The sequence below is a fragment of the Rhineura floridana genome, chromosome 8, assembly GCF_030035675.1.
Source record: "Rhineura floridana isolate rRhiFlo1 chromosome 8, rRhiFlo1.hap2, whole genome shotgun sequence".
Lineage (NCBI taxonomy): Eukaryota > Metazoa > Chordata > Lepidosauria > Squamata > Rhineuridae > Rhineura > Rhineura floridana.
This window is the reverse complement of record NC_084487.1, coordinates 12,530,603-12,552,297: the sequence shown is the minus strand read 5'-3', so window position 1 is coordinate 12,552,297 and position 21,695 is coordinate 12,530,603. Positions and strand designations below refer to the sequence as shown.

General features: G+C 44.3%; 1 pseudogene; it reads left to right on the top strand.

The window, feature by feature from the left end:
* The first annotated feature begins 1,766 nt into the window (after positions 1 to 1,766).
* Positions 1,767 to 1,885, top strand: LOC133363554 (5S ribosomal RNA; annotated as a pseudogene).
* Positions 1,886 to 21,695: the final 19,810 nt, after the last annotated feature.

Genomic DNA, 21,695 nt, shown 5'->3' with positions numbered 1-21,695 from the left:
ATGCCTCCCCGATATGAACCTACCCAGATCCTTTGTTCTTCTTCTGAGGCCCTTCTCCAGGTCCCCCACTCTGAGGGAGGCTCAGAGGCTTCAGCCTCTCGCTCAATGGGAGTTCAATGAGAGTTCGTGAAGAGTGCTGAGAGTTGCTAGGAAATGCCCTGTTCCTCTCACACAGCTTCTATCAGAGCGGCTGTTAACCCACTCTGGTCAATGGACCTCTGTCAGGGGAATAGGAGTCTCCTCTCAGCACCCTTCACAAGCTACACTTCCCAGGATTCTTTGGAGGAAGCCATCACTGTCTAAAGTGGAATCAAAGTCTGGTGTGGGTGTGGCCCCCTGATTAGCCAAGCTAAGCAGCTGTGAGTCTGGCTTTTAGAACACTGACTGTTGGTTCTTACTGAACATGCCCGGGCTTATCATTCACTCCAATGCTAAATTTCTTAAATTAATTAAAGATCGGCCAGGCATTTTTTTAACTTTTAAATTGCACAAGATGAAGGTCAGAGTATGAGGCAAGGTCATTAATAGGAATACAGTTACTCTGTGAACATGGCTGATTTTTAATGAATTTCAACAGATTATGAGAACTCTTGACAGGAAAAAGTCCAATGGGTCTGGTTTTTTTCTTTCTCTTTTTACACTTTGAACTCTCAATTCTCTCTGACTGTTTTGTGTATCACCATGAAAATTTAGAGGGTTGTTAAACAAGCATTTCTGACTTGAGGACTGTAAGTTTTGTAAGGTTTTGTTTTGAGATGAGCTTATGGGAAGCATCAGAATGGCATGGGGGTATTTTCAGTTTAACATTGCGGAATGTGGAAAATCCATGGTGGCTACAGTATACAGTCACTTCCTCAGCTGTATAAATATTGACTTGACTGTCTGTAGGGACTGGGCAGAAATTTGATTGAGTTTGCATTTAGAGCCGAATCTATCAAATTCACACTTTTTGAAACAATATGAGGACCAAACTACAGCCACCATTTGAAATGTGCGATTATCCGAATTTTATAATGCAGTTCTCCAACCAACCAATGGTTACAAAATACATATATTAAGGGAAAGTTTGCATAAAAATGAATATATTGGTAAAAAAACATACAAAATGCATTTATATTAGGAGAACATCCGGAAAGCTTCCTAACTGCTAGAGCAGTACAACATTGGAAGCAATGACCTAGGGAGGTGGTGAGCTCTCCAACACTGGAGGCCTTCAAGAGGCAGCTGGACAGCCACCTGTTGGGGATGCTTTAACTTTGATTCCTGCATTCAGCAGCGGGTTGGACTTAATGGCCTTATAGGTCCCTTCTATCTCTACGATTCTACAGGAAATTACTTGCAAAACTGTTTACCTTAATAAAAACTGTGTTTTTGCACTAAACTGAGGTTTTTGTTTTTTAAAAAGCAAATTGCTACAGAAATGTGGAGAACTGAGTTTAAGAATGGAAAAAGGAGAAATGGAGAGGACCATTTTGTGTTACACAGCAATGCTATGTTTGCTTTGGGGTGTTTTCTTTGAGTTGTACAGCTTGTTTTCTTTCTGGCCTTGAGAAGAGCCACTTACACCTTTTAACTCAGTTTACAAACATATAAAATGGAGATAATAGCCCTTTATTAGTCTACCTCAGTGGTCTGCTATACGGATCAGTCATTCATGGCAGCAGGAACACTCTGAAGATCATGCTCCTGAACAATATTTTTTATGACTGTTATCTTATTTATTAAACAAGAAGATAATTCATTAGAAGGCATTAATTGCCCACAGTGCCTATGGTCATACTACCCTGAACACGCCCAATCTCATCTGATCTCAGAAGCTAAGCAGGGTCAGGCCTGGTTAGTACTCGGATGGGAGACTGCCTGGGAATACCAGATGCTGTAGGCTCAGCGGAAGGCAACGGCAAAAATCTGAATACCTCTTGCCATGAAAACCCTATGAATATATCCAAAAAAGATTCATAGAGTCGCCATAAGTCAGAATCGACTTGAAGGCATATAACAACAACAAATTGCCCACAAAACTGTACTCATGTGCCCCGGAGTGCTTGCATAAATACACCCTCCTCCCAATTAGGAATGGGTGAGAATTTCGATTCAGTTCGCATTTCAAGCAGAATTTATCAAATTTGCAATTTCCAAAGCAATATGAGAACCGAAACATAGCCATCCTTCAAAATTCGCATTTATTAGAATTTTGGGATGCAGTTCGCCAACTAAACAGCATTTCCAAAAATGCATATATTAGGAGAAAGTGTGCATAAAAATGAATACGTGAGTGGAAAAAGCACACAAAAAGGCATGAGATGATAAGAAATGGCTTGCAAAAAATGTGTACCTTTGTCAAAACTGCCTACAAAAATGTGTTTATTTGGAGAAATGTACACTAAAATGGTGGAGAATTTTCATGAGTTTTTTTTTAAAAAAAAAAAATTGCAGATCGCTGTAGAAATGTAGAGAACTGAATTTAACCTTAGAAAAGTGAGAAACTGAGAACCGTAACAGACAGATTTCTCCCTCCCTACTTCCAAGTGAGCCTGTTGTTTGGAGAAATGGCAATCATATGAAGCTCCCTTGTGCTAACATCTAGGCCAGGGGTGTCATGACCCTCAGTTTGGATTCCTCTTCTTCAGCGGATGAGGGTGACGACTCTGAAGCAGAAGGGGAAGTGTATGCAGGACCAGCCCTAGAAGTGCTTCCATGGATGAGCCTGTGATGCCAATGCCCCTCTAGCCTGAGGATGCAGCATTGCCATCCTCAGACTCAGAGGACTCCATCGCAGAGGCTCCACTGAGGCCAGAGTCTTCCCTGCGGCGTCGCAGTAGGAGGCTGATGGAGCAGGCTGGGGCCTTTAAACTGAAAAGGCACCTAGGCAGGCTAGCAATGGGGCTGCACCTCCTGATGCTGTATAAGGGCCCGTCTCAGTTTGGTATGGGCTGAAGCAACATCAAAGGAGTGTCTGTGAGTCTGAACCTGCACCATACATTTAAAGCACATTCCCTACCCCTGAGTATCCCGAAGACTGCAGTTTGTTAAGTGTGCTGGGAATTGTAACTCTGTGAGGCTGCCTGTCTTCAGCTCCATATTTCAGCCAGGATCCTAAGAGATCCTTCAGGCAAGCACTTTGGCATGCCCAGCAGAGTTTGTTTGTTTATGTGTTTGTGTCTGTTTTCAGAAAGCAGACACCCCTTCTCTTTCTCTTTCTCTCTCTGCCATCACCTTTATTTTCTCTTATACTGCCACTACCTTCTCTCTCTCTGCCACCCCTTCTCTGTTTCTGTCACCACCTTTGCTTTTTCTATCTTTCTGGTTCTGCCATCACCTCCCACTCTACCCATTGGGCTGCCAGAAGGAGGACAGATCACTCTCGCAAAAGGTCTGAATTGATCACTTGCAAAGCCTGTGATGGGGGGTGGGACGGCAGGCTGTTTCAGAGATATGAGGCCATAATATTCTTGGGTACACAGAACTGGTTGTGTATAGCAATTCTGCTCTTGGCTTTCGTATTTAGGGGGAAACCATCCATCACTTTGGATAAACTATATTATTGGGTTTGGACATAATTAGCAGATCCTATGTATTTTATTCATATCCCATTCTATCGCTTGAGCTTAGATACATTTACAGCAATTTCAACTATCATTTTATCTCTCACCATCCTCCCAGGTTTTCAATCCAAGAGATGGATATGGATGCCTTGGCTTCAGGGAAGGGGAGGAAACATGGAGATAGATGGATAGATGGATAGATGGATAGATAGACAGACAGATAGATAGATAGATAGATAGATAGATAGATAGATAGATAGATAGATAGATAGATAGATAGATAGATAGATAGATAGATAGATAGATAGATAGATAGATAGATAGATAGATAGATAGATAGATAGATAGATAGATAGATAGATAGATAGATTGTTACCATTCACTAACAATTTATAGTACTCCCGACATGCCTTCTACCCAAGTACAAATCTGTTCAAGTCTTTCCTTGTCTTCCCATTTTCAGAGCAGAATGATGTGACAGACTAAGGGGGCAGAACTGCGGATTGTCCATCAATAGAGTACTGGCCAACAGTCAAGTTTTGGAATGGCACATGAAAACATCCTGTATCTAAAGGAGAGAAAAAGCTCTATACATTGAAAGAACATATGAAGAGGACTGCACGTTGTGTGGCTCAGTCCCAGCTCTGCCCCCAACTCCCAACAGAGTCACACTCCCACTCTCTCAATATTTGGCCAGGGCATGAATGGGCTTCACAAACTTATGAATATATGAGTGGAGATTGCAGAATTCTTCCATACGATGCGGGAACTCTAATTGGGTCAGGGTCCCCTATTACATGGAGGAATGTCTAGGGATAGGGGAGAAATTCTATTTGGCTTGCCTTTAAGGGAAGACTACCAACTTTGCACTTTCCAGAATAATATGCTAACTGAAACACAGTCATCCTTAGAATTCACACTTCTCTGAATTTTCCAGTGGTGACTCAGGAAAGCACTTGCTGAAAATGTATTTATTTATCCAAAGCCTGGCCTTCCATCATTTGTATCCAAGACAGCTTCTGATCAATCAGATAGGAATTTAAAACTATAAATCAGGAAGTATGTAAACCCACCCAAACTTTAACAGACCAAACGGATGAAATCAACACAAATAAGGCTGTGGTGTCACTAACAAAAAATCAAGGAAAATAACGTCATTTTTATTGGGGGCGTAATTGGTAAGTGAAACTGAGGTTATCATACTTTGGACACATAATGAGAAGATATGATTCATTAGCAAAGACAATAATGCTGGGAAAAACAGAAGGGAGTAGAAAAAGGGGAAGGCCAAACAAGAGATGGATTGATTCCATAACGGAAGCCACAGACTTACAAGATCTGAACAGGGTGGTTCATGACAGATGCTCTTGGAGGTCACTGATTCATAGGGTCGCCATAAGTCATAATCGACTTGAAGGCACGTAACAACAAACAACAAAATGGTAAGTGTATGGATTCCAAGTGAATTTTGGGCCATGCCTCAAATGAAGATTTAAGACAGTAAGGGGTAAACCGTGGCCCTGAAGATGATGATGGTCTCTGTGTCCCATCTTCCCTGACCATTGGCCATGGTGGGTGAAGCTGATGGGGAAGGGCCATAGCTCAGTGGTAGAGCATCTGCCCTGCAAGCAGAAGGTCCCAGGTTCAATCCACGGCATCTCCAGGTAGGACTGAGAGAGTTGCCTACCTGAAACACTGAGGAGCTGCTGCCAGTCAGAGTAGACAATACTGAGCTAAGTAGACCAATGATCTGACTGTATAAGGCAGCTTCCTACGTTCCTATGATGGAAGTCAGAGTCCAGCAATGTCTGGAGGGCCACAGATTCCCCACTCTTGATTTAAGAGAATGTGGAAATTGTGATCCTTCAGAAGTTGGTCTTGGGGAGGTTCTTGGAGGAGGAGAGCGATTTGAGAAGCAGAGAAAGGAACTCAAACAATGTTTCTACACTAATCTTAACTTAGTTTGCAGCAGAATCTTATATGTGTCTACTCAGAAGCAATCCCCTCTGTCTTCATGGGGCTTACTTTCAGGTGAGTGATTATAGGATTGCAGCCTTAATAATCATTCCTTCTCCCCAGCAAACCTAACAAATCTTGGAGCACTTGAAAGGCTTCAAGTGTCTGTGGACGAGAATCCACTTCATCAGATGCATGACGAAGGTTACCTTGAGAAATGCAGTTGCAGTGAGATACCAGGGAGAATTCTCAGCACCCTCTCTAAACCACAGCTCTCCCAGATGTTTGTGGCAGAGCCATGTCAGTTAAAATAGATTTTAAAACACACACACAAACACACCACCCTGCGTCTGTAGGGCAAGTGTGCCCATATAAAGATGGCTTCCCTCTCTTCCAGTTTTTCAGCATAAGAGCCACATTCCTTTCTGGACAACCTTCCAGGGGCCACATGCCAGTGGTGGATGGAGCCAGAGGCAAAAGGGGACAGAACAATTAAGGCAGCCTTTCCCAACTAGTGGGCCACCAGGTGTTGCTGGACCACAACTCCCATCAGCCTCAGCCAGCATTGCCAATGGTCAGAAAAGATGGGAATTGTGGTCCAACAACATCTGGTGGCCCACTAGTTGGGAAAGACTGAATTAAGGCAAATGATACCTTTGTGCGGTGGGCTAGTTTCTACACACACTCTTTCTCTTCCCCACCTAGGCAAGCAAGAACTTTTATTTTAAAAAACCCTGATTTTTATTTACATTGTATTGAGTTTCTTGTACACTGCTTAGAGACTATTGTAATTAAACGGTATATAAATTGTCAAAATACTAATAAATAAGAAGCATGATCAGAGTTTAAGAACGCATTCCTGCCAGGAAAAAAACATTCAAGGAGAGTGCGACATATGGCTAGGGTGAGGTGTGACCTGGGGAGAGGGGCGGCATTCAGACACAGGATTTATTGTGTTAGTCTTCCTGATGATAATGGTAGTGCTTCTGTCCCGCTTTCTAACATTCTTTTCACACTACAGAACCTGTTGCCTTATGGAAAACTGTGGCTTTTGACCGATATGCCACCACGTTGCGTTAAATTTCATTCACACCAGTGGGCGTGGCGGGACACAACAATTAACATTGTTGGACATGTTGCTGCTCCCTCACCCTTTCCACACATGCGCACTTCTGTTCCCCCATGGTGCCCCTATGAAAACGGCGGGAAAGAACAGTATGCCAGCATACCACCCCAAATTTCATCATTTTATTCCTGGGATTTTCTGGGTTGATGGGGTTGCAAACAGTTTTTTTTTCTGGAAGCAATTAACTCAGAAATGAGCATAAAACTTCCACCATATTCCACTAGATTTCCAGAACTGGTGTTTACACTATGTGAAAGATCAAATAAACGTGGAAATTATCCAGTAATTTCCAGTAATTTTTTCCAGTTTTGTTGTTGTTATGTGCCTTCAAGTCGATTACGACTTACGGAGACCCTATGAATCAGTGACCTCCAATAGTATCTGTCATGATTCAGATTTTGTAAGTTCAGGTCTGTGGCTTCCTTTATGGAATCAATCCATCTCTTGTTTGGCCTTCCTCTTTTTATACTCCCTTCTGTTTTTCCCAGCATTATGGTATTTTGTAGTGAATCATGTCTTCTCATGATGCGTCCAAAGTATGATAGCCTCAGTTTCATCATTTTAGCTTCTAGTGACAGTTCTGGTTTAATTTGTTCTAACACCCAATTATTTGTCTTTTTCGCAGTCCATGGTTTCCAGTAATTTTTCCAGTAATTATCCAGTAATTCAGGAAAACAGAATAAGCTGCTGTCTGAATGCAGCCAGGGTGTGGCTAGGGAGGGGATGTAGGCTGGTGAGGGTCCCAAGGGCCAGATAAACAGGGCTGGAAGGCCAGATTTGACCCATGGGTCTCAGGTTCCTCACCCGTGCTCTAGCCCATCCCCTTCTCTACCCAGTACTCTGTTTCATCTACCCTCTGAACCAGTTGGCACCTGGGTCTTGCCACACTTGGCAAATGCAACTTTGTTCCTCATTGGATGGAGCCCAAAGACGCTTGTAATTAATAACAAGTTTTGCACAGTTTTGTTTTGAAATTTTGCTGCATGTTAATGCCCTTCAAGTGTTAGACCCTGCCCTGCTCTCTTTCTTTCCTCCAAAATCCCCATGTGGTGCTCATCTCCCACAGACAGGGCTGATTTATAAATCATAACATTCATTAAAATATAATTCGTCATTCTTAATAATAACAACACGATGGTGAGACTTTTATTTTTGCGTTGCTTTCATCCAGGCACAAGCACTTGTCTTGGCTTCCTCACACCAGCACAACTGCAGGAGAGGGCGACTCGCTTAGTAAACTCATCCTGGGGAAACGAACAATGAAAGTGGGGGTGAGGGGAATGAAAATTAATTTTGAAAGTGTTTGTTGTGTTCTTCCACTCTCCTATCCCCCCCCTTTTTTTTTTCATCCTTGCAGGCACAAGGTGATGAAACAAGGGCATTCGACATGACGAAATTAGACGGCAATTATTGCTTTAAGTAAAACAAACTCAGCCTTTCACAAAAGGTGTGGAAACTCCAATTGGCTAACTGGCCCAATCGCAGTCATGCTTTGCAACCAGCCCCAGTTGAGGTTTTGGCAGAAGATCCGCAGAAACTATTCTGGGAAAATGTGAAGGCATGTTGTATCCTATGCCGTTGCCATGTAGCGCGCGCTTTGTATTTAGGAATAAACATTGGGATGGAGCTCAGCTTGCACCATCAATGAGTAATTACAGCTTCTGGAAATGTGCTCCTCTGAATTGTTAAAGGAGAGAGAGAGAGAGAGAGAGAGAGAGAGACTTTGTTTACGATGTGACAATATCCATCTGTCTTTCTGGATCTGTCTTGTTTCTTCATGTTACTTGGACAGCTGCCCCGGCACCCACTTTTAAAAGGAATCTCAAATTCCTTTTGGAGATGAAAATTCAAGGCATTTCTCTGGTCCAAATTGGCTTTGCTAGAGGGTAATTATCCCCAGAATTGCTATGCTGGGAGGTTTCTGTCTTTTTAACGCTATGGCAGGGCTTTTTTTTATTTTTTAACTGTATTCAGCGGTTCAGACAACCAGCACCTCTTTTTTTGCTGCCCATGGCAGTCATATGTGCTGGCCCCCACAGCACTTTTATCAATACTATGAGTACTGACACCTCTTTTTCTACTCCCTTCACCAAAAAAGCACTGGCTACGGGCATCCCTACCGCAGCATTGTAATTGAGGGAGAAGGTGGACATTGGGGATGGGGAGCCTCAGACCCAGGGGCCGAATGTGGCCCTCCAGACCTCTCTGTCTGGCCCTCAGGACTCTCCTCAGGCCAAACCCATCACCGGCTCTACTTCTTACCATCCTTGAGCGCTTTTTGCCTGGCTGGAATGTGATCTTGAACACTGATAATGCCTTTTGGCTGCCCAGATGGAGGATAGAGAGGTGTGTGTAAAAAAAACACCACCCTATTGTACAAAGCTAACAATTATACTTGTTGTACCATCCACTTTTCTCTCTGCCCCTGCCCATCATATGCCCCCCACCCAGAACTTGGAAGAGTTACTTTTTTGAACTACAAGTCCCATCAGCCCAGTCCAGTGGCCATGCTGGCTGGGGCTGATGGGAGTTGTTGTTTAAAAAATTAACTTTTCCAAGCTCTGCCCCCGCCCCCTGGAAGCTTCCTCAGATGGGAATGCAATCTTTGTCTGAAAGTAGTCCCCCACCCCTGGTAAACCTGGTGGTGGCATGGTGCTGAAGTTGAACCCTGCACAGACTCCAGAGCAGGGATGGGCAAGTAGGTCAATTTTTGGTTTCTTTTAGTTTATCATGTTTCCTTTCTTAAATTTGGTTCCCCCTAATTTCTGCATCAGTTTGAATTTTCTTTAAAGTCAGCCCAGAAAATTGTATTCATTTTCATGTACATTTTTGTATAACATTTTGCCTCATATACATATTTTTGCAAGCAATTTCCCCTAATACATGTTTGTATGTCATTTTCACATTTTGTTTTGTGCACGCACTTTCCCCTAATGTATGCTCCTTCATTTTTGGTACACATTCCTTGGGTTGGAGAACTGCACTGCAAAATTTGGAGAAATGAAAACTTGAAAGGATAGCAGGATTTCAGTTTGCACATTGCTTTGGGAAGTGCAAATTAAGTAGGTTTGCATTCAAATGTTAATCAAATGAATTTATCCCCCACCACTAGTCCAGGGGAGGATCAGTAGAGAGGACTGAATCAGCAACAAAGGAGGAGAATTAGCTTACAGTGGCACTCCTATGCCATCACTAAACCTTATGCCATGCCATGCATGACCATGCTCATTTCACTTCACTGCTGCTTCTCTCCATGCTCTGCAATACTTTTGAATATTTGCTCAAATATATTTTTGATGGATGTCATCACGCAGCAATACGCTTGGCTGCCGACAGGTGGCACTGTAAACTACAGTGTGACAACACACTTCTGAGAGCTGCTGGGTGAATAGAGGAGAGAGGGAGAGATGAAGGCAGGCGTAAAGGGGGGTGGCTTTGGCGAACTGGAAAGGAGGAGTTGGCTTTGCCAACTGTAAAGGTGGTAAGGGGGGGTTGAGGGGTAGGGGGGGTCGTGAGTAAAGTAAGCAGAGGTGCAGCCCCGTGTATGTGTGTATGCTTTTAACCAAACCTGCTAAATAAATGTCTTGCTCTTAAAATAAAGACCCACCCAGAACTAATGACAGGCAGAGGCTCTGGTGAGTTGAGAGTTACATATCAAACTGGAATGCTATGCGTTCCACTCTTGCCCAATATGTACTGCTTCTTTGGTGAGTGTGTCGGCTTTCCTCATCCAGCTTTCACCTCTGCAACAATTTCTCTTTTCTCTGAGGGCCAATTACAGGTCTGATTCATACATGCATGTGGGCACCCCTCCATGTTTCATTTCTCAACAATTCACTGCTAACTGTGTGGATTTCTTCCACTCAAACACCTGGACCACAGGAACAGTATCTAATTACATATTACATATGTATCCCACTTTCCTTCTATGATGGAACTCAACGTGACAAATAAATGGATACCAAGAACCCTATTCAACCACTCAAAAGAATACCTGAGGGCATAAACGCATAGGGGGCCCTGGGGAACTCATCCCAGCTGTACCCTAAACATCTCCAATCCTGACTGCTCCACCCGCAAACCTCATACATTAAGGAGCTAGAAGATCTGAAAGAGACCATAAGCATGTTCACCTGAACGTGCTTAGACTCTCCCTTCCAACTGCCACACTTTTTCTTTTGAATACCCGAATACAGCTTAGCTCAGTGGAAGGGAACATTTTTCAGTCTGAGGGCCACATTCCTTTCTGGGCAATCTTCCGTGGCCCACATGCCAGGGGTCAGGGGGGCAGAGATAAAATGTAAATGTTGCCTTTGAACTAGGGTTGCCAGGTTCAATCCCTGAGACTGATCCTGTATCTTTAGGGGAACAAAAAGTCAGCCAAGTGCAGGTGTTCTTGCAACCCTGTAATGGGAAAAACCACAAGGTGGAATTCCCCCTTCTCCCTGCAGAACTTTTAAAGATACAGAAGACCTCTTGGAGGCTGGGCCTGGCAACCAAGAGGTCTTCTGTATCTTTAAAAGTTGTGCAGGGGGAAGGGAGAATTCCACCTTGTGGTTTTTCCCATTACAGGGTTGCAAGAACACCTGCACTTGGCTGACTTTTTCTTCCCCTAAAGATACAGGATCAGTCTCAGGGATTGAACCTGGCAACCCTACTTTGAACAGTATGGTAGTGTTATGCATACTCACTCACGCTCCGTATCCTCCAACCTCGCTATCGAGGGGCATTATCTTGAGCCAGGCAAATAAATACTCGAGGGTGCAAAGCAAGGTAGGAGAGGGGTGTGGCCTGCGGAGAGTCCTCAGGGCCAGACAGAGAGAACTGGAGGGCCCCATGTGCCCTCAGGCCTGAAGTTACCTATCCCTGGCTTACGGAGTCTCCCATTCAGGCCCTGACCAGCCCCAGGACCTGCTTAACCAGGTGGCCACGCCCTATGCCTCCAGACTTTGCCTGGCTGGAGTGTGTCCCTGAACTGTGATATGTCCTGGATCAAACTGCCATGGATGTGGAAGCAAGGGGAGGGAGAGGTGCAAGGACAGATCTTCCAAGGGCATCAAAACCGCCCAATATTATCCTGCTGGGAGGAAGGGCGGGATATAAATCAAATAACAAATAAATAAATAAATAAAATATTATGACGAATGTCTGCATATGCATGGCTTTTCACATGCTGACAGCCTCCCCGAGGAGTGCTTCAAACTGACTTCTATGTGTCAGTCCATTTCCAAATCGTGCCCACCAATCCTCAATCAGGACAGAACAGGAATTAGGCTGCAGTCTTGTCTGCCAGGTGTGTCTATCAATGGTTTAGGATCTAGCACATGTGTGGGGAACCTTTGGCCCTCCGGATGTCACTGAACTACAACTCCCATCACTCCTGGCTATTGGCCATGCTTGATGGGACTGATGGGAGTTGTAGTTCAGAGACATCTGGCGAGCCAAAGGCTCTTCACACCTGATCTGGCAGAAAACATGTGAAAGGTTATGCCACATCCACAACATACATTTAAAGCAGCATTTTATCACTTGGAAAGTCATTTGGGTTCCCCCAAATAATCCTGGGTACTGTAGTTTGACAAGGGTGCTCAGAGTTGTTAGGAGACCCCCTTTTCCCCTCACAGAGCTACAATTCCCAGAGTTCCCTGGGAAGAGGGACTGGTTTTTAAACCACCCTGGCAATTGTAGCTCTGTGAGGGGGGTTTCTTAACAACTCTTAGCACTTTTATCAAACTACAGTTCCCAGGATTCTCTGGGGGAAGGCATGACTGTATAAAGTGGCATCATAGTGCTTGAAATGTACGGTGCAGATGTGGCCTTTGTTCAGGGAAAGTAGCCATTGCTAAGAAACTGTCTGAAGGAACAATCCTAGAATAGCGTTGGAATGCTTCCCAAGGTTTTAAGATACATCTAAACAGCAGTGAGCAGTTTGGCATGTTGTCTGTCTATCCTTGTTTCATTTTCTTGGGCCAATGCATTCTTCTTCTGTTGGCACCACATCTTTCATTACTCTGGCCCGCTCCTCTCATCTCCTGTCAGACGCGGCTGTCACTGTGTCAATTGCCAGCATTCATTGCACCTCTTTCACCGTGACCCGAATGGACTTCTGGTTCTCCCGCCGTTGACAGCCTCCAGGGTCTCCAGCCAAGCCGGCCACTGGCTACTGACCCCTCCACAGACAACCTTATTATGGCAAATTGCAAGAAAGGAAACAACAGAGACTGCGGCCCAATTAGGTCTCGCCTTGTCCTATATAGCTTGGGGGCTTAAGTTACTTGGATGAGGCAGGGATGGGAGAATATCCCAGAGAACAGAAACACAGCCATCCACAGTCCTCTCTTCCGATTCTTTTTCTTTCTCATTTGGAGATTGACATTGCCAATTATACCTGTCGTTAGGACATAATAAGGTTGGTTTCTTTAAATACCATCTTTCCTCCTCAGAAGAAAATGATGCTCCATTTTGCTAACCAAAAGTTCTTCAAGGCCCTGCTAGCAAAGTAACTAAGAGAGCTTATAAAACTTACCTGCTGAACTGCCTTGCCTTTTGGAGAGAGTGATGGAAGATTTTTTTTAATGTCCTCTTATTAAAGGAACCTGTGACACAAGGTCATAGAATTGGGGAGTTGAAAAGGACCTTGGAGGCAATCTAGTTCAGGGATAGCCAACATGGCACCTTTCAGATGTTGTGCCGCAACTAGGGATGGGTGAATATGTCAGTTTTGGTTTCTCTCCGTTTCTCATTTTTCCAGTCTTAAGTCCAGTTCTCCCCATTTCCACATCACTTTCCAATTTTTTGTTAAAAAAAATTATCCTGCAAATTTATCAGCACTTTGGTGTGAACTTTCCTAATATACACACTTTTGTATGCAATATGGCCTAATAGACACATTTGTAAAAGCAATTTTCCCTTTACAATGCATTTTTGTAAGTTAGTGTCATGAATATTAGCAATTTTATGCATACTTTACTACATGCATTTTTGAACAGATTACTTGGCTGGAGAACTGCATTGCAAAATTCAGAGAAGTGTGAATTTCGAACGATGGCTGTGTTTGCATATGTTTCAGTTTGCATATAATTTCGTAAAGTGCAAATTTCATAAAGTGTGTACTGAATTAAATTTACGCTACACTCACTTAGTAACTCCCCCTGAACTTCTGCGTATAGGATCATACTCTTAAGGTTGCAATTCTTAACCATCTTACCCTGCAAGAATTCCCACTGAAACTCAATGGGACTTACATCTGAGCAGACATGTCTAGGTCTCTGGAACTGGCATGCAATGTACCCCAATCCTCCAAACACAGGAATTCTTCTGAAATGGAAAGAGTAATCAATTACAGCCTCCCTCACGGACTCATTGTCAAGATTAACGAGATAAGAATTGTGCACAACTTTGCAGGAAAAAAATGGCTACAGGGATGATGAATAGCTACCACAGGGGAATTCTGAGGTGTCCCTTGTGAAGATCCTGGCACTAATCACATAAAAGGGAGATATATTATTTTATTAATTTAAAAAGTGTGTGTGTGTGTGTGTGTGTGTGTGTGTGTGTGTGTGTGTACACACACATGGCTTTCCCAAGAAGGGAAGAACGAGGAGCTGTGAGCTCCCAGAGGCAAAATAGTTTCTGCGGTGTGAAGACACTTCTTTCCTCTGACACTTTGCCATTCATTCAGCAAGACAGAAAAGCTTCCAGGCAAAATAGGAGACGATGATGGATTGGGAATTTTTGATATATATTTTTAAAAAATCTACACAGGTGTTTCTGAGCAACTTTTCATAAATCTTCATGGTTGAACAATCGCAAGGATGGGATGGAAGGGGGGAATAACTTAATCGTGTCAAGTTATTAAGGAGATTTACTGTGCGCTACAGCAAGAGAGTTCATTTTTGGGTGGTCTTTTGAAAGCTGTTTACAATAATAACATTTTTATTATTATTATTATTATTATTATTATTAAAAAACCAAACCCAGTTTCCTAGCGCAGTTTGTGAATATCTGACTAAGCAGAGTATGCTCTCTCTCTCTCTTTTGATAAAATAAGCCATCAGAATTAGGAACAATTGGCTTGCAGAGAGGAAAATCTACTTTTGTGGTTGGTGATCTGTCAACGTTTTGAAAATGCTGGTTTAAAAGAAAGGCTCCATTTTACACTGAGGAACAAATGAAAGTGATATGTAGGGCCTAGCAGCTGAAAGAAAACTACTAATTAAAGGAAGACAAAGATCATATGTAATTATGTACTACGTCTGCTACAGAGTGTGATCAGGGAATATCTGTTGCTCAAAGAAATGGGGTGGGGGGGTGGAGAGAGAGAGGATAAACATTCAAGGAAGAGCCCAGAGAGTAGTTTTGAGAAGAATTATCATCACTGCAGAGTGGCCCGAAGGCAGTTCTCTCGACAACCCGTCTATGAAACTTTTGACAGGATTCCTTAGGACAGTCAGTTATATTAATTTAATATAGCCCTGTAGAACACTCTAACAAAAAAAGTCCTGAGGAAACTCCTCCCCCTCCCACAGAAGCATTGACTTGTGACAGTCATGTAACACTTTTAAAAAAGCATGGGGTATACAGCTTTAATCTTCAAAGTGGCTGCCAACAGTTATTTAATGAACGAAGCTTACAAAGCCGTGTTATCTTACCTTGCCCTCCTCCCACCCCTACACTGCAGCCTCCATAATGTTTTTTGGGTACACCCCAGATCCCAGAAGTAAGGACAGAGCACTCTCATCGACGACCAGTGTCACCTTCCATGACACTTCTGACCTCAGCATGTGCCTTCCATGCCAAGCCGACTGCAACTTGGCAAGCCCGTTCCTCTATTCCAGAGGGGGGAGCTTTTTCAGCCACATTTCCTCCTGGGCAACCTTCTGGAGGGCACATGCCAGTGATGGGCATGACCAGATGCAAAAGTGTGTGGAGCAATGCATGCAAATGTTGCTTTCACACAGTAGGATAGAATTATGGAATTGTACAGTTGGAAGGGGCCTAGAAGACCATTGACTCCAATCCCCTGCTCAATGCAGGAATCCAAATTAAAGCATACCTGACAGGTGGCTGTCCAGCTGCCTCTTGAAGGCCTCCAGTGTTGGAGAGCCTACCACCTCTGTACGTCATTGGTTCCATTGTCGTATGGCTCTAACAGTTAGGAAGTTGTTCCTGATATTCAGTCAAAATCTGGCTGCCTGCAACTTGACCCCATTATTCCATGTTCTGCACTCTGGCACAATCAAGAAGAGACCCTGGCCCTCCTCTGTGTGGCAACCTTTCAAGTACTTGAACAGTGCTACTATATCTCCCCTCAGTTTTCTCTTCTCCAGACTAAACATGCCCAGTTCTTTCAGTCTCCTCATAGGGCTTTGTTTCCAGTCCCCTGATCATCCTTGTTGCTTTTTGCTGAACCCGTTCCAATTTGTCTGCAGCCTTTTAAAAGTGTGGTGTCCAGAACTGGACACAGTACTCAAGATGAAACCTAACCAGTGTCGAATAGAGAGGAACCAATACTTCAAGCTATTTGGAAACCATACTTCTGTTAATGCAGCCTAAAAATAGCATTTACTTTTTTTGCAGACACATGACACTGTTGGCTCATATTCAGCTTATGATCAACGAAAATCCCAAGATCTTTCTCGCATGTAGTATTGTTGAGGCAAGTATTCCCATCTTATAACTCTGCATTTGGTTTCTTTTTTCCTAGGTGTAGAACATTACACTTATCCAGGCATGTACAGAGCTGTACAAATCTTTACTGATTTCTTTAAACACTGTTTCAACTGACCGGGGAAACGGTCTAAGTGAGGTAGGAAGATGCAGGCATATGGCTTGTTCCTGTTCCGATAACCCATAGTATCTTATAACCCATAAACAGTATCTTATTATTGTTATATTTTGATGTTGCTTGGTTGTTGTTGTTTGTTGTTTTGACTTTTGATTCTGTTATATTTACTGTATTTATATATTTTGCTTGTTTTATCTTTTATGTACACCGCCCAGAGAGCCTTTTTGGCTTAGGGCGGTATACAAATTAAATTAAATAAATAAATAAATATCCCTGTTAAATTTCATTCTGTTGTTTTCAGCTTAGTACTCCAGCCTATCAAGTTCCCTTTGAATTTTGTTTCAGTCATCCAGGGTATTAGCAATCCCACCCAATTTTGTATCATCTGCAAATTTGATAAGCATTCCCTGTACCTCCTCACTGAAGTCATTAATAAAAATGTTGAAGAGCACTGGGAACTCAAGTATAGCATGGTCACTTTCCCCCAGAGTTCCCATAAGTGCCATTTCATCCACCAAGTCATCTCTATTCAGTTAGAATCAAGTCAAGGATAGATTATCCTCTAGTTGCTTCCTCCACAAGTTATCTCCAACCCAGTAGCAGCACTCCTCATTGGGAGTGGCATGGACTATTTCATGGGAGACCAGACTAAGACAAAGAGAAGGACAGGAGGTGGAAGAACAGCAGCATGTTGAAGGAGAAGAGAAGAGTGTTGCGAAGAGCAACAATGAAACGGAGGATCTCCCACTGTCACAACCACCATTGTTGATTTTGCAACCACAATCTTCAGCCTAGGTGTATGGAACTTCTGGGGCTCACTGGGCAGTTAGAACTCCCAAAGTTGTCATCAGGAGTGCAATGGGCTTTCTAAATTCAGAACTGGCCTTGGGAAAACGGAGCTATTTTCTCAATCTTTGGGGGAACACGCTTGGTGGCTCCATGTCAGTGGGGCAGTGGAATCCGCTCCGGGGTTTAGTCCAAACTTTCAAGGAGCTGTCCAAGGAGTTTAAAACTCCTTGAACATTCAGGCTAAAGCCCAGAGTGCATTCCACTGCCCCACTTATGTGAAGCCACCAGTTGCCACTGGACCAAACTGAATTCCAAATTGAGTCCAAGGGTGCCCCCTCGACTCTGCATGTAAGCGCATAGCTACCATTCACTCCACCTGTGGAATAATAAAGCCTGGAAATTGGTGATCTGTTTCCCACCCGGGTAGTCTGTTCTCCAGTGACAGGAAGCCCATCTTGGCATACGTAAATGTGATTAATGTGAAGTTGCCCATTATGGAGCAGGTAAGAGGAAATAGCCCATGCCACTCCCAATGGGGAGTGCTGCTACTGTGACTGAAGAAGAACTATCTTCTTGCTTCCTTACCTCCGGCACCCAGGCTGTACGTCTTCCCAAGCACACCTAGATGATATGCCTTCATCCGTGGGCTCAAGAAGCGAATTTGAATCGCTCAGCGCTTAATTAGCCACTTCACTTCTTCATTATGTGCCAAGCAGACGCAGCTTGTTTCCAGGCAGAATGCAGTGGCTCAGGTGTGAAGCAGAGCACCTGACCAAGCCCATATTACATCTCTGCAGAAGGAACTATACAGGCTGGTTATTAGCTACCAGGACACAGCCGAAGCCCTATACAAGTTAGGAACAAGTTAGGTGGCCTGAAAGAGTGCCTTCCCCTTATATAGACCCATTATATAGACCGACACCATTTTCTGTGCCTGCCTCTTTGTCTGCTCTTTCAGATGTGGCATCCGTTTTGTGTTATGACATTTTGTGACAGGCTCCCATAGCACTTTCTCAAAATTCCAAATGTACCCACTGGCCACCCAAAGTTGGCAACCTCTCCCCAGCTGTATCCCTACTTTTGATTTTTGGAAGGGGGGAATGTGAGGATGCCTTGTAGACATTTGGAAGGGACCTTTTAAGTCATCTAGTGGAACTCCGTTGTATCTGTTTCAGTTTATTATTTTTATATTCATATCCCACTTTTCCTCCAAGGAGCTTAAGGTGGTGTACAAACATGGTTCCCCTACTCTCAATTTTATCCTCACAACAACCCTGTGAGGTAGGTTGGACTGAGAGGCAGTGACTCTCCCAAGATCACCCAGCATGCTTCATAGCCAAGCGGGGGATTTGAACCCCCAGTACGACACCATGGCAATACAGGATGCAACGACAGCATCCCTGGCAGCTGGCCATCCAGCCTCGGCTCTCATTCCTCCAATGGAGGAGAGCCCAGCACTTCCTGAGGCTGCCTGTTCCACCGTCAAGCAGCTCTTCCTGGTTAGAAGGTTTCTCTTAATGTTTAGTCAAAGGCCCCATTGCCACTATTATATCACTTTAAACAGTCATCACCTCCCCCAGAGAAACCTGGGATCTGTAGTTTGTTAAGGGTGCTGAGAGTTCTCCTAACTACAATTCCTAGAGTTCCCTAGGAAGAGGAATTGATTGTTAAACCACTCTGGGAACTGCAGTTCTCATTCCCCTTAACAAACAATTCCCAAAATGCTCTGGGGAAGCCATGATTGTTTCAAGTGGTATCATAGTGCTTTAAATGTATGTGGCCAACATCTGCTTCCTTGCAATTCCCATTCATTAGTCCAACAGCAACCGAGAACAAACTGTTCCATGAATGCCCTGCAGATACTGGAAGCCTGCTGCTATGTCTCCCCTTCATTTTCTTTTCTCCGGGCTCCTGACCTCCAGGAGATGTTTGATCTCTCATCTATAGATGTGTCCCTGCTGGACCAGCAAAACACTGGAAGTCTCCAGCAAAATCTTTTAACCAACTTGCATCCTGTCCCTTTCGGCTGATGAAGGGGTACACGGCTCTTTGCAATGAGAAGCCCTCCAGTGAACTCCTTACCTTGACAAGGTGACACACTGCAGGGCTCTGGAGGAAGCCTGCTACCACACCAATTGCTTTTGAGGCTATCACCTTGGCAAGAGAAAGAAGGGGGGAGGCTTTCTTTAAAGGCTTCACTAGCTCAAGCAGAGAGGAAGTGGAAAGCTTTTGAAGATGAAACAAGTCACCTTGTTCTGCACTCTCTTCGAAGCCACTCCACCCTTTGTGCCCCCACACCAAAGAAGAGTTTGCAAGCCCACTTCCCCCACTGCTAGAGACACCATTGGTTTTCAGCAAAGAAATCACAGCTCCCGTTCTGTAAGCAACAGTGCATACTGGGGTCCTCCTTCCCCTAATCCAGGGGTGGGAAACCTAGCCACCAGGCCTCCCCATTTGATGTGTGAGTCCATTTTGGGAAAGCCACACCCACCTTCCCTACTCCTGACATTGTATGTGATGCCAGGTGTGGGGCAGGTAAAAACACAGCTGGGCCAAATGGGGGCTTGCAGGCACCACCAATCAGCTGATCAGCAGCCCATGCAAAGCCCTGTGCAGAGCTTTTTGCAAGTGATGACAATCAGTGGATTGTTGGATCTTACAAAGCAACGTGCAAGGAACTCTGCAAGCCCAGATGGTCAGCTAATTGTTGGGGCATGCACAGCTCCAGGAGCAAAGCATCCAAGCCTTGGCAATTAGCTCATTGTCATGGCTTGGACAGCTTCATGCCCAGTGACAATCAGCTGATTGCCACAGCTTGCATCGATCAGTGAGCAAAGCGCCCAACCCTCAACAATCAGCCAATTCTCTGGGCTTGCATAGGTTTGCTAAAAGCACGGGAAGGGGAAAGCGTCATCTAGGTACCATCTGTCCTATATTCTGATTAATGTTCCTGGTTGAGGCTGCAGAGCCTCTGCTCAAAATATGAGGCTGCTTCAAACGTGTCTGGTGTGTGCTGCAGAGATATCCAACCCAACATTCTATCCCATATATGTTTGTTCTCTGTCCAAGTCTTGAGAAAGAGGGGTAAATAGTTTTTTTTTCCCACAGGGCCAGCCCTACTGTTAGGCAGAGCTAGCTGGATGCCTCAGGAAGCAGGTGCTGGAAACAGGGAATGGTGGTGAGGTTTTGGGAGGAAAGAGCTATGTATTCCACACATCCTGCCCTCTATGCACCCCCTAAGCTCAGGTATGGTGGAGGCTGCACTACCATAATCAATGTTGAAGTAAAAGTCAACTGCCAGTCTGGTCAACACCATCTTGCCCTTGGGCTGACGCTGCTTTTCCAAATGTATCGAGTGATAAAAATGCACTGGTTTTATGTGTGTACCAAGTTGTAGTTTTCTAACTGTTGCAGAAGTATCTTAGAAATTTTGATAATCCTGTCATAAGGGATTTGGTGAGACCTCCAAGCATCTTTTCACTATAACCAAAAGTAGAAAGAAGAAAATGCATCTAGTATGGAAAGGGACAAGATCAGCAAGGGCTGTAGCTCAGTGGGGAAGGGCCATAGCTCAGTAGCAGAGCATTTGCTTTGCATGCAGAAAGTCCCAGGTTCAATCCCCAGGATCTCCTGGTAGGGTTAGGAGAGAACTGTGCCTGAAACCCTTAAGAGCCGCTGCCAGTCAGTGCACACAGCACTGAACCAGTTGGACCAATGATCTGATTCAGTATAGGCCAGGTTCCTCTGTTTCTGTTCATTGGTTGAATTGATCATGTCATTGGATTATATTGATTACTCATATGAACATTGACAGTGAGTTGATCTTTCTAGGGCTTGCTTGTTCAATGGCCATTGATGGAGATATTTCTTCATGAGCACTGATAACTACTGAAGCTTGGACACAGCTCACAAGCTCAAGGTGAGAAAGTTGCTGGGGGGGGGAAGAGAAACAAATCTGAGTTTTGCAGCTGGATGGGACTAGGTTCCCCAGGCCCAGGATAAGAGGGGTCCCATAGAACTTCACCCTTAGAGCCATGCATATACAAGGCTCATCCTTGGCCCTGTAGGGTGTGTCTTGGGGCCCTGACATGCTTGCCACTCAACAATCAACAGTGCCCATGTGCAAAATATGAACTGGGAATCGGCTCTTGTAATGATCTCTCCATAGCATGTAGCCACGAGGCAAATCAGCACCATGGAAAGCTCTAGGTTAGCTTGCACCAACAATGGGTGATGGTGAACTGAAGCTTTCTGAGTCCTTTCTTCAAGTCTACCTCTCCCAAGCTCCACCTATCACTTGAGTGTGAATCCTTAAGAGGCCAACTTCCTGACCTGAAGGCAAGTGTTTCTCCTTTCTGTGTCTTCCTGTTTGGTGTATTCCCTGAGCCACTGGGCAGCCTTGGGGAAGCAGGAGGTACTTAACTCTTTGGGCAAATTGGTCTCAGAAGGAAGGCATCTACAAGGGATCCTCCAGCTCTTGACCTGTAGCCTC